This window comes from Chlamydotis macqueenii, chromosome 2 (genome assembly GCF_036417535.1).
Source record: "Chlamydotis macqueenii isolate bChlMac1 chromosome 2, bChlMac1.mat, whole genome shotgun sequence".
Taxonomy (NCBI): domain Eukaryota; kingdom Metazoa; phylum Chordata; class Aves; order Otidiformes; family Otididae; genus Chlamydotis; species Chlamydotis macqueenii.
The window spans coordinates 45,399,080-45,409,279 of NC_141557.1; positions in this window are offsets into that span (position 1 = coordinate 45,399,080).

Genomic DNA, 10,200 nt, shown 5'->3' on the forward strand with positions numbered 1-10,200 from the left:
TTGGACTCTCTACAGGAACTTCTTTTATTATCTGAATCCAAACTGCAGTTTAACTTGTTATTTCCTGACTAGAAGTAGTGTACATACAGCACGCTGAAATTCCAAGCGTAGATATATAAAAAAATGTAACCCTTGTACCCTATTTAGCGGTAGAGGTGTTCCTCTCAGTTGAAAAAACAAGTGCTTTTTCTTCCACTTTTTCCTCAGAAAACTGTTAACAATTATCATTTCTTACTGCAAGAAGGGCTGAAAAATTTGGCATCTGAACTTCATCACCTTATGGCATGTTGTACCTGAGCAAAACCTTACCCACACACTTCACAAAAGCAGAGTCTGTGGAAGGAACAGTTGTAGCACTTTGAAGTGCTATTTATGCTGTCAGTTCTTCTTCCATAAATGTTTTTAAATCAGGGATTTAAATTAAGCACTCACATTAATCACTCTCAAACTAATCAGTGAATCGACTCCAAATCTGGCAGCCAGTCAGTGTTGATACAAGATTTGCTGCACGTATACTCCCAAAATGTGTTTGCATAGTGTTTTATTGCAAATATAAAAAGGCAAATGCAGTTGTCAGTTATGAATGAAGCTCAAACCAGGATAAACTGAAGAACAAAACTGGTGTATATACCCTGAGCAACCTGTCAGTATGGACAAAACTGCCTGTGAGCTGGCATCTAGTACTGATTTGCTAGATCTTCTTGTAAATAATAAATCACCTTCTCTTTCTGAAAAAAAAACCCCATGAACTGTGTTCATCATTTGAGATTCTTTACATTATTAACAGCTTGGGAGGGAGTTCAGAAACTCAGCTGAAGAAAATATTCAGGAGATCCTAGATACTTGATATTAAGACTCCATGCTGTTCTTTTGTACATATGCCTTCCATAATTTTGTATTAGACAAGAAAATCATGTCTGTCTACTTCTTTGGGGCATTTCCATACTGAGAGTTTTCTGAAATAAGATTTACCTAACAAGAATCAGAGAATCATAGAATGCTTTGGGTTAGAAGGGACCTTTAAAGATCATCTAGTCCAACCCTCTGCAATGGGCAGGAACACCTTCCACTAGATCAGGTTGCTCAAAACCCCAAGACAGGGGCATCCATAACACATCCATAACACAGCCTGACCTTGAACACTTCAAATGATGGGGCATCCATAACTTCTCCGGACAACCTGTTCCAGCGTCTCACCACTCTCATCATAAAAAATGTCTTCCTTATATTCAGTCTAAATCTTACTGCTTTCAGTTTTAAAATGTTGCCCCCTGTCCTGTCACTACAGGAAGGCTGGAATCTTTTTTTACTCAAGTAATGCACACAGTTTGCTGTGTACTTTAGAAAGTAAGACATTTCCATCAGTACTGTTACACTTTTACAGCTTCTGGAGCTGATGTGCCAAGGTGTAAATTTTTTCTCAGGCAACTCTAAGTGACTGGAGAGCTTGACTACAAAATAATCCTGTTCTGCCTCTGAAGACAGTACCACGCAGCAATCTGTCTTTGTAGCTAAAGCTGTTTACTTTCTAGTCTTGACGTGCTTCAAAAAATTATTTCTGTGATGTAGCCAACAATAACAGGCCATTATCTGATCAAGAGCCTCACTGAGTGATGCAGAGCTGGGCCTGCATGTTTACTCCAACAAATGCCAAAAGACAGGATGCCCCTATTTAGGAAGGAAATTCTATATCCTCACTAGAAGAGTTTAGTGGCCAAAAAGAGGAAAACAAAAAATCTATCATGAAAGAAGAAAAGAACTGTGAGGTTCAAGAAGCACAAACCAAAGTCTTGATGATGTACTCCTTTCTCCCAGTCATTTTTGTTATCTGAAATACACCTTCACAAAGTAGAAACTTTGCTAGTAATGATTTTTTTTCTGCATTTGGATTCTATTGGGTTCTATTTTGTTATTCGTTATCCTGAGCTGTCCAAGAATATGCAGGGCAGAGCGTGCAGCACAGCCTCCTGCTTTGAAAACAGAGAAGTGAGAAATACAGAGGACTGCCAAGGTGGGGAGAAAACTCAGCAGGAAAGGTTTGTGTTCAAGCACAGACCTTGTGCCTTTTTCTTGGAGCTGTAGCGAGCATGAGGAAGATGGCCATAGAAATGGGGGACAAACACCCAGGCAGGGTTTTATTGCACTGCATCCACTTCATCTTTGGCCATAGCAGTAGAAACCCTCTTCCCTCACGCTTTCCATACAAGACCCAGGGTCTTGAGTGCCCTGGGGCAGGCATAGGTGTTTCAAGAAAGACGAAGACCATCTTGTTCTTGCATACCCTAAAAATTTCCACAGGAACATCCAGGTTTGGCTTTAGGTCTTGAAATTACGTATGGGCTGCTGAAAGTAAAGTTACTCATTAACTGTTAATTAATTCCTTTCGAGAAGTAATTTTTTTTTTTTTTTTCCCCTCTCCAGTAGACATCTCTTCCTCTGTTTTTGTGGCATGAAGATAATCTGCAAGGATAAGGGGAAATTGGGTTTGTGCCCTTACTTCTAGAGTGATTTGGAGTGGTGGTGTTATCGCTGGAAAAAACAGCCATCCTAGCTGCTAAGCAATTTTAATAATGATTGAGACACTTTTCCCTTATTTAATGTGGACTTCTTTTCTTAATTTCTTGTTTTATTTTTCTTAATCTAAATATCCAGTTTATACATATATAATAATTTAATGTAAACAAAATGTAGATTTCTTTCAATAGTGATTTGTAACAGTTATATTAAATTTAAAATGAATAAAAGCAGCCTGGTACACTAAGGAACGCATAATATCTGCAACATACCTTCTTCATTGCTCTAACCTACACTCTGCAACATAGAAGCTTTGTTTTTCTAAGTGGAAGACCTGCAGGAACACCACACCTGCACATCTGATTAGCTAAAGCTAAGCAAATCTGAACGTTAATTCGGTAGAATCCTCTGAACTGGTAGACAGCCAAGTCAATTAAACAACTATCCTGGTAAGGAGAGACAAAAATGCTTCTGAAAAGACTTGTCATGGCATAAAGTACCCACCGAAGTAAAACTACAGCCATAAGGAGATTATTCACAGCATTTCATTTTTCTTTGGCATTTATTTCCTTATTATTACTGGAATCTCTGTTTGTGATGGAAGTGAAGTTTGGCATTTCACACTGATTTAAGAGCTTGCTTATACTTAACTCCCTGTGCCACTGAGTGACTATATCCCTGTTAAGTAGTTTCACTGTCATTAAGTATAATTGTGCTAAATTAGCATCCATGGAGATGTCCTTGTTAAAAGGTTTTTACTATACCGGCGATTGTATACAAATAGTATAATCCTGACAGATAAAAACCTGAGCAACAACTAAGAGAAGGAATTTGTAGTTGCTCTTCAGAACAGCAGGCAGGGAAGTGTCTCCACACCAGCATCTCCTGGGGCAGGGAAGATGATTGCTTTTCTCAGCTAAGTCAGCAAAATGGTCATGGTCCCTGGGTATTGCTATTTGACACGGGTGTTTCTCTAAAAGAGATGCGTGACCATTGCAGACGGAGCTTTAGCAGAATCCTGATTTTCAGAGTGCTCAACTCTCTTGCTGAGTAGAAATTATCTGCAATGCTGGTGTTTCTTTGGCTTCCTCTGAGCACTGTGCACAAGAACAGTTTGCTGTGCAAAGTTCTTTAAACGATCCTCTTAATAATTAATGTTGGAAGAAGGCTTTTTCTTTTTTGAGCTGTTACACATAATATCTAATTAGCCCACGGTGTCAATGCTAACATGGTAATTCTGTAGGCCACACGTCTCATGAGGAGTAAGGAATAATTTAAAATGGTCATTAGGAGCTGCATGGTCTTGAAAATAGAAATTCTTTTCACTTTATCTGTAACTTTAGATAATTCTGCTATAGTATTCCTTCTGATTTAGGAGTTACTAGGTAAAATAGCAAGCTGACATCTGTACTGTATCATATGCTCGATTACCTGTAAAATGGTCAAAGAACAATTTCAGATAACCAAGCTATTTGATGCTTGAGGGAATTTTCAATATAATTAATTAGCACCTGGAGACATTAACTTGTTTGCTTAAGAAGAATTTTTGGTTAATTGAGGTTCACAAACTAAGGTTACATAGAATGCAGAGCAACCTTTAGTTCAGCCTTGATGCCTTGCACTGAAGGGTGCTTCAGGGAATTATATGAAAAAAAATGTATTCACATCTAATAATTTGCCTTTTAGCTATCCTTAATTACTAGCCATTTGATTATCTTTCATCTCATGTCCAGTATGCTAAACTGACAGAAAATTATTTTCCTTTTTTATACAAAAGGAAAAGTAAGACTTTGTCCTTACCTACATACAGAGAATCGTTGAGTAACAAAGCTTTGTTTCCAGTAGTGAAGTATGTTAAAGTTTTATTAATTCATATTCATGTGCACACAACAAAAAACCATACATTTTGAAGCTATACTAATTATTCTATCTTCCACAGCCTGCTTCAGTCAAAGCACCAAGACTGCGTTAGATGGGAAGGAAGAATGAATTCCAGATCTCCACTGATCGTGCTGCTTCCCAGCCTCTAGACATTCAAACCCAGATACTTGCAGCCAAGAACTTCACAGCTGATTTTGACAATACAGCAAAAAGAGTAATGGACTTTCTCAGGTAACCAGGCAAGATGAGCTGTATTCTCTGGAGAGCAAGTGATTTGATTTTATAGCACAATATTGCCTCTCAGAGGTGGCCATTTATTCTACTTTTACTGCATTGCTGCAGGAATAATTACCGTACAGCAAATTGCTTTTTCACCAGCAGCACCTACCTCCTACGTACCACGCTTTCATTTGCACTTCTTGGCAGCTCTTGTGCAGCAGCACACAGATCCCTATGTTGGCCTGGCATATCAAATGGGATGCCTTGGCTTGTGCTTAAGACTAGAAGGCACGTTTTATAACATTTTGCTGCACATTTTCATGTGCTATTAACAGGAGCACGTGATTCCTAATTCCTGAGGCACAGCATCACTTCTACTCCCATGCCAAGCCTTTTCTGATCAGGCTCGGCCAGCTTTGCAACTGCAACACTCATTTTTCTCTGATACCTACACACAGGGACTAGAATAATACTGTCAAACCACCTTTCAGATCTTGCGGGTAAAGAAAGATCTGCCAATGTGAAAGGCTAGTGTCATAGTATCTTCTAACGCCATAGTATCATATGATGCTAGTTCCGGGGTATTTGATTTAACATCCTAGTACCACAGCATTTCTACAGACTTTCAGGGCAGGTTTGAGTAAGGTCATTAAAACTGTCTCAGGAGCTAATGACTTTCATTATTTCATTCTTTTCTGTTTAGTTTTTAACTATTCCTTGTTTAATTCTCCCTGAATATGAGTGCTCTTTTCCAGCAAAGAATGAAAGAACGTGGGTTACGTATAGTTTTTAAGTTCTTATTTTCATTTTCTTAAGAAATTGCTGGATGAATGAATCACAGGGCTCACATTTTGACCTACAGATTACGCAGTCAACTCAGCCGACCACTAGATTGGTCTACGTGTTGCTCATGGAAGTTGTGTAATTTCCATCCCCGAAAGTCTTTAGTTGCAGAGCAAACAAATGCTGTGAAACATAATGTACAAAAAATTTAGGACAGAGCAATAGTCTACGTTAATGTTTCTCAGCCTTTTTTAGTTGAAGGACAAGCCAAACTTTAAGCAAAGAAAAATGTATCTTATTTGGTTTTGTCGTAAGTTTTTCTTGTATAACTAAACAACATGTGAGCTGAAATGGGATTGTTCATGCTTTACTTTTTTTACTGTCACTTTCATTCATTCGTTTGCTTATATTTGGCTCTATATTTCCCTAACAATATGGGGTTTTAAATAATTCAGTAAATGTGCCATCTAAGATCCGATGAGCCAGTGGTGAAAAACTGTTGCGAAGCATCCAACTAGATAACTTCTACAGGTCCTTTCTACCCATTTTTTCTACAACTTTTTGACATGTAGGTGTTTGCAAGTAGGTGTTCCCTGGCATCCAACTTGCACCACTCACTCTGGAGTAGTAACAGTGAGGATGCAAGGTCCTCCCCTGCTTTCCTCTGGTCCATTCACACACACTGTTAAGCTACCAGGGCAAACAGAAATGTTTTCTGCTACTATCTGCAGTCTATTCATCCAATTTTCATTCCTTCCATGACCTTTCTTGTAGTAGTTGCGTGTAATATTTGTAAAAGCAAATTCTGAGGGAAGGAATTTGTCTATAAATTCTCATTTACTTCTGCCTATTTTATTCCTGATGAAAGGTCCTGATTGACAAAATGATGTGTAATCTGTTTAAAGACCAGCCTACACAGATACTGCTTTACAGCTGATATTTTATGAGGTTTTTGTGAACTCCGAGTCAGTACAAATGTAAGCATGGGAAATATATTTAATCTTTCTGCACAGCTGTTTTTATCAACCTTCTCCTCAAGCATTAATAAGAGCTGATAAAGCTCTCAGGGGAACTTGCCATAATGCATACTGAAACTGGTTTGTCCAACCTGTCCCTTCTGTTACCTAGTGGAAGGTTAAAGCTTTAAATTGGTTAGAGAGTTTGAGAAGACTTGGAAAAATTCAGGAGTGGTTACACAGGTAGTAAGAGCTCTGACCTTAGCCTACCATCTCATGTGAAATGAGAAGATAACTCATTTCACTGGAAGCAAGACCACTTTTTTAATGCTGGGTTGAATTTTGTGATTTGCTAATTTATATCAATAGCTCAGCTGCTCCAGATGCAAACTCCAACTCACAACCTGGAGGGCTGCAGGTGAAGTGAGGGCAAAGCACATCCCACCTGTCTGCAAGCTCCAAAGGGATACTGTAAGCGGAGTAACTTGGTAAATGCTGCTCTAGACTAATGCTTTAAAAAGATAGGGCTGAATCCTTCTCTCAGTAAAATCGATAAAGGCAGTTCCATTATTTTCACTACAATCAGAATTTCATGCTGAAGAGGGAGGAATGTAATTTCAGAGTGACTTCCCTGGCAGTAGAGACCATATGCCCATTGTTTACCTGGAAAGATATTTTTCTATTGCCTGGGAATTTCTGTTTTTCATTTCAGTCAAAATTACTCTGTTTGTTGACAATATTTATTGATGACACGTTGCTCTATAGGATAGTCTTTGTGTACTGTGTTTACCTGACAAAAGAAGTGACTCAGTGGGACAATTGTGCCATTGGGTAAATTATATTTAGGGTAAAATGTTTGAATTGTCCTTTGGCTGGAAGAGCATGTGAGTGTTGCAGATCGTTGTTTATTGTGGTCATTTTAGAACTTAAAAGGTACTGAGGGAGTGCTTCAGCTCTGAAAATACACATGCTTTTGGTGAAAAAAGGATATTATTGTAAGTGAATTTTTGTATCAGTGTTTTATGACCTTGAAAGTGGTATCACAAGAATGACAAGTGTTTTCCTGTGAATTTACGGTTGTGTTCATTAATAGCATCCTTATAGTATCCCAGTGTAAACGCTTGGAAGCTTGACATGACTTTACTGGAGGTACTCCAGATTTACATCAGAGGAAATTCACTGGAAAGTGTCCTCTCATACCTCCAGGCTGAACTTTCATGTTATTTTATAATTCAATATTGCAGTTATACAAAAGGGCTTTAATATCAGCTGTGGAAATGAGAGCCTTTTATTTGCAGCCAAGATGTAACATGTGCAGTGCTCTTGTAAAATGTCTGTGCTGCCTTCTAGTATTCCTTCAGCTTTTGGTAGAGAGGATTCAGAGCTGAATCTAAGAATGGAGGTAAGGCTTGGTTTTCATGCTTTTTGCAGAAAATGCATATGGTAAACACTTCTCTTACAACTGTGCTTCATCTGCACTACCTGTGTGTACGTGCTCATCACTAGACAAAATACATGAGGTAATTTTGCAGTAGATAGCAAGAGGCTGAAAGATGGAAGCAAGAACATCTTGTAATTTAATACTAGACATTTGGAATTATTTGTTTTAAATGTTTAATAACAGACGCATCTTGCAACTATTTATTAGATCCTTAGAGCACTGCTGGTTTGTTTACTATCCCAGCTAGTCAGTGTAACCATTTTGTAGTAACTCAGTGGTTATTTACTGGGAAGAAGGGCAGGCAACCAGAAGAATAAAAGTCCAGGTAGCAGGTCTGGGAGACAAACATGTCTATTCTGTCTGTGTTCTACACTATGTGTGGAAATGCTCAAATAGCTCACTTATCAAACCTTTAATACTTAAAAGTTAGCATCTAGGCCAGCCAGCAGAAAATATTTTTATATATGGCTATTCTATCATCAGTATGCAATGAATCAGTGTTGGCAAAATCCATTTTATAGAATACCAATGTTCACTTCATCATAGTGTCCACTATGAGACTGACTGGGTACTGGGACTTAAAGAACCTCATATCCTTGGGTGAGATTTGGCCCATATTTCCAGCTACCTGAGCTTCTTGTCTTGTGAGCAGGTAACTCCTTGCAAATACATTGGGTAAATTATGCACAAGTACTCTACCTGAGACACAAAAATGGATATAAAGACTGCTTTCCTTTTCACCAAAAGTGCTTGTTTCTATCCCCACTACCTTCTACCTTGTAGATGAGAAGCTCAACATGAGCCGGCAATGCGCCTTTGCGGCCCAGAAGGCCAACCGCATCCTGGGCTGCATCAAGAGGACCGTGGCCAGCAGGTCGAGGGAGGTGATTCTCCCCCTCTACTCTCTGGTGAGACCCCAACTGGAGTACTGCGTCCAGCTCTGGAGCCCCCAACACAAGAAGGACATGGACCAGTTGGAGGGGGTCCAGAGGAGGCCACGAATATGATCAGAGGGCTGGAGCACCTCTCCTGTGAGAAAAGGCTGAAAGAGTTGGGGCTGTTCAGCCTGGAGAAGAGGAGGCTTCGGGGAGACCTTATAGTGGTCTTCCAGTACCTCAAGGGGGCCTACAAGAAAGATAGGGAAAGGCTGTTCAGTAGGGCTTGTTGTGACAGGACTAGGGGTAACAGTTTTAAAATAGAGGGAGGTAGATTTGGAATAGGTATTAGGAAAAAATTTTGTACACTGAGGGTGGTAGAACACTGGCACACGTTGCCCAGAGAGGTGATGGATGCCCCATTCCTGGAAATGTTCAAGGCCAGGTTGGATGAGGCTCTGAGCAACCTGATCTAGTTGCGGATGTCCCTGCTTCTTGCAGGGAGGTTGGACTAGATGACCTTTGAAGGTCCCTTCCAACCCTAACCATTTTATGATTCTATGATTCTCCTATCTCACATAGTACATTTGTTTTATTTCCATTAACGGGCACTCTGTGCACCCATTTAATTCAGGGAATGAAATAACTCAGTACTGTTGAATCCAATTTTGATATAGTTAAAATAAATGCAGATGTTTCCTATAGGCAGGCTTCCCAGGTAGTTAATTGACAGTTTAGGCAAAGGTTATTTTCTTGCACTGTTAATATTTTTTTTGTTAAGTGTGTCATAATACATTTATTTACAGAATCTAACATTGTATTGACAGCAGGGAGTACAGTGTGCTTTCTGTTAAAGTCAGTCTAAAGACTGTTATTCAAAGCAGAATCAAAGACTTAGGAAGAAGATAGGAACTTAGCTCCCATGAGGTGATAAGGGAAATTGCATTGAGACAACAGAGCAGGCACATCCCGTCACTTCACGGGGGTACTTTCATCAGATTACAGCAATCTGGCAGTCATGGATTTCCTGCACCAGAAGTGGTGTCTTCAGGTGTAACAACCCAGATGAATTTTTCATGCATGTATTTGTCTAGCTCCCCTAAGAGTATAAACTTCTGGTGCCCACAGCATCTTGTATCAATGAGCTCCCCTTCTTAGCTTTCCTCCATCTGTCAAATTCCTTTATGAATCACTCTAAATAGCAAAAAAACTATATATATATATATATATATATGTGTAGCTAAATTACTGCTGAATTCTTATGGGTAACTGAAAACAGACTTTGATCTGGTATAGCTATAGAAGTATCAGCTGCTTTGAATGATTTGATACTACTGTGTTCACATGTAAATATAAAATTTCAGGCTTAGAGATAGTAATAAAAGGACTTTAGGGAAGAAATGAAACAATGTGTTTGGCTTTTGTAAAATCTGGCAGCCAAAATATTGAGCTGATTAAAAAGGGAAGTAAAGGGTATGTTAGTAAAAATTCTATTGCATAGAGATACCTCCAGAGACTAAATGAGCAGAGC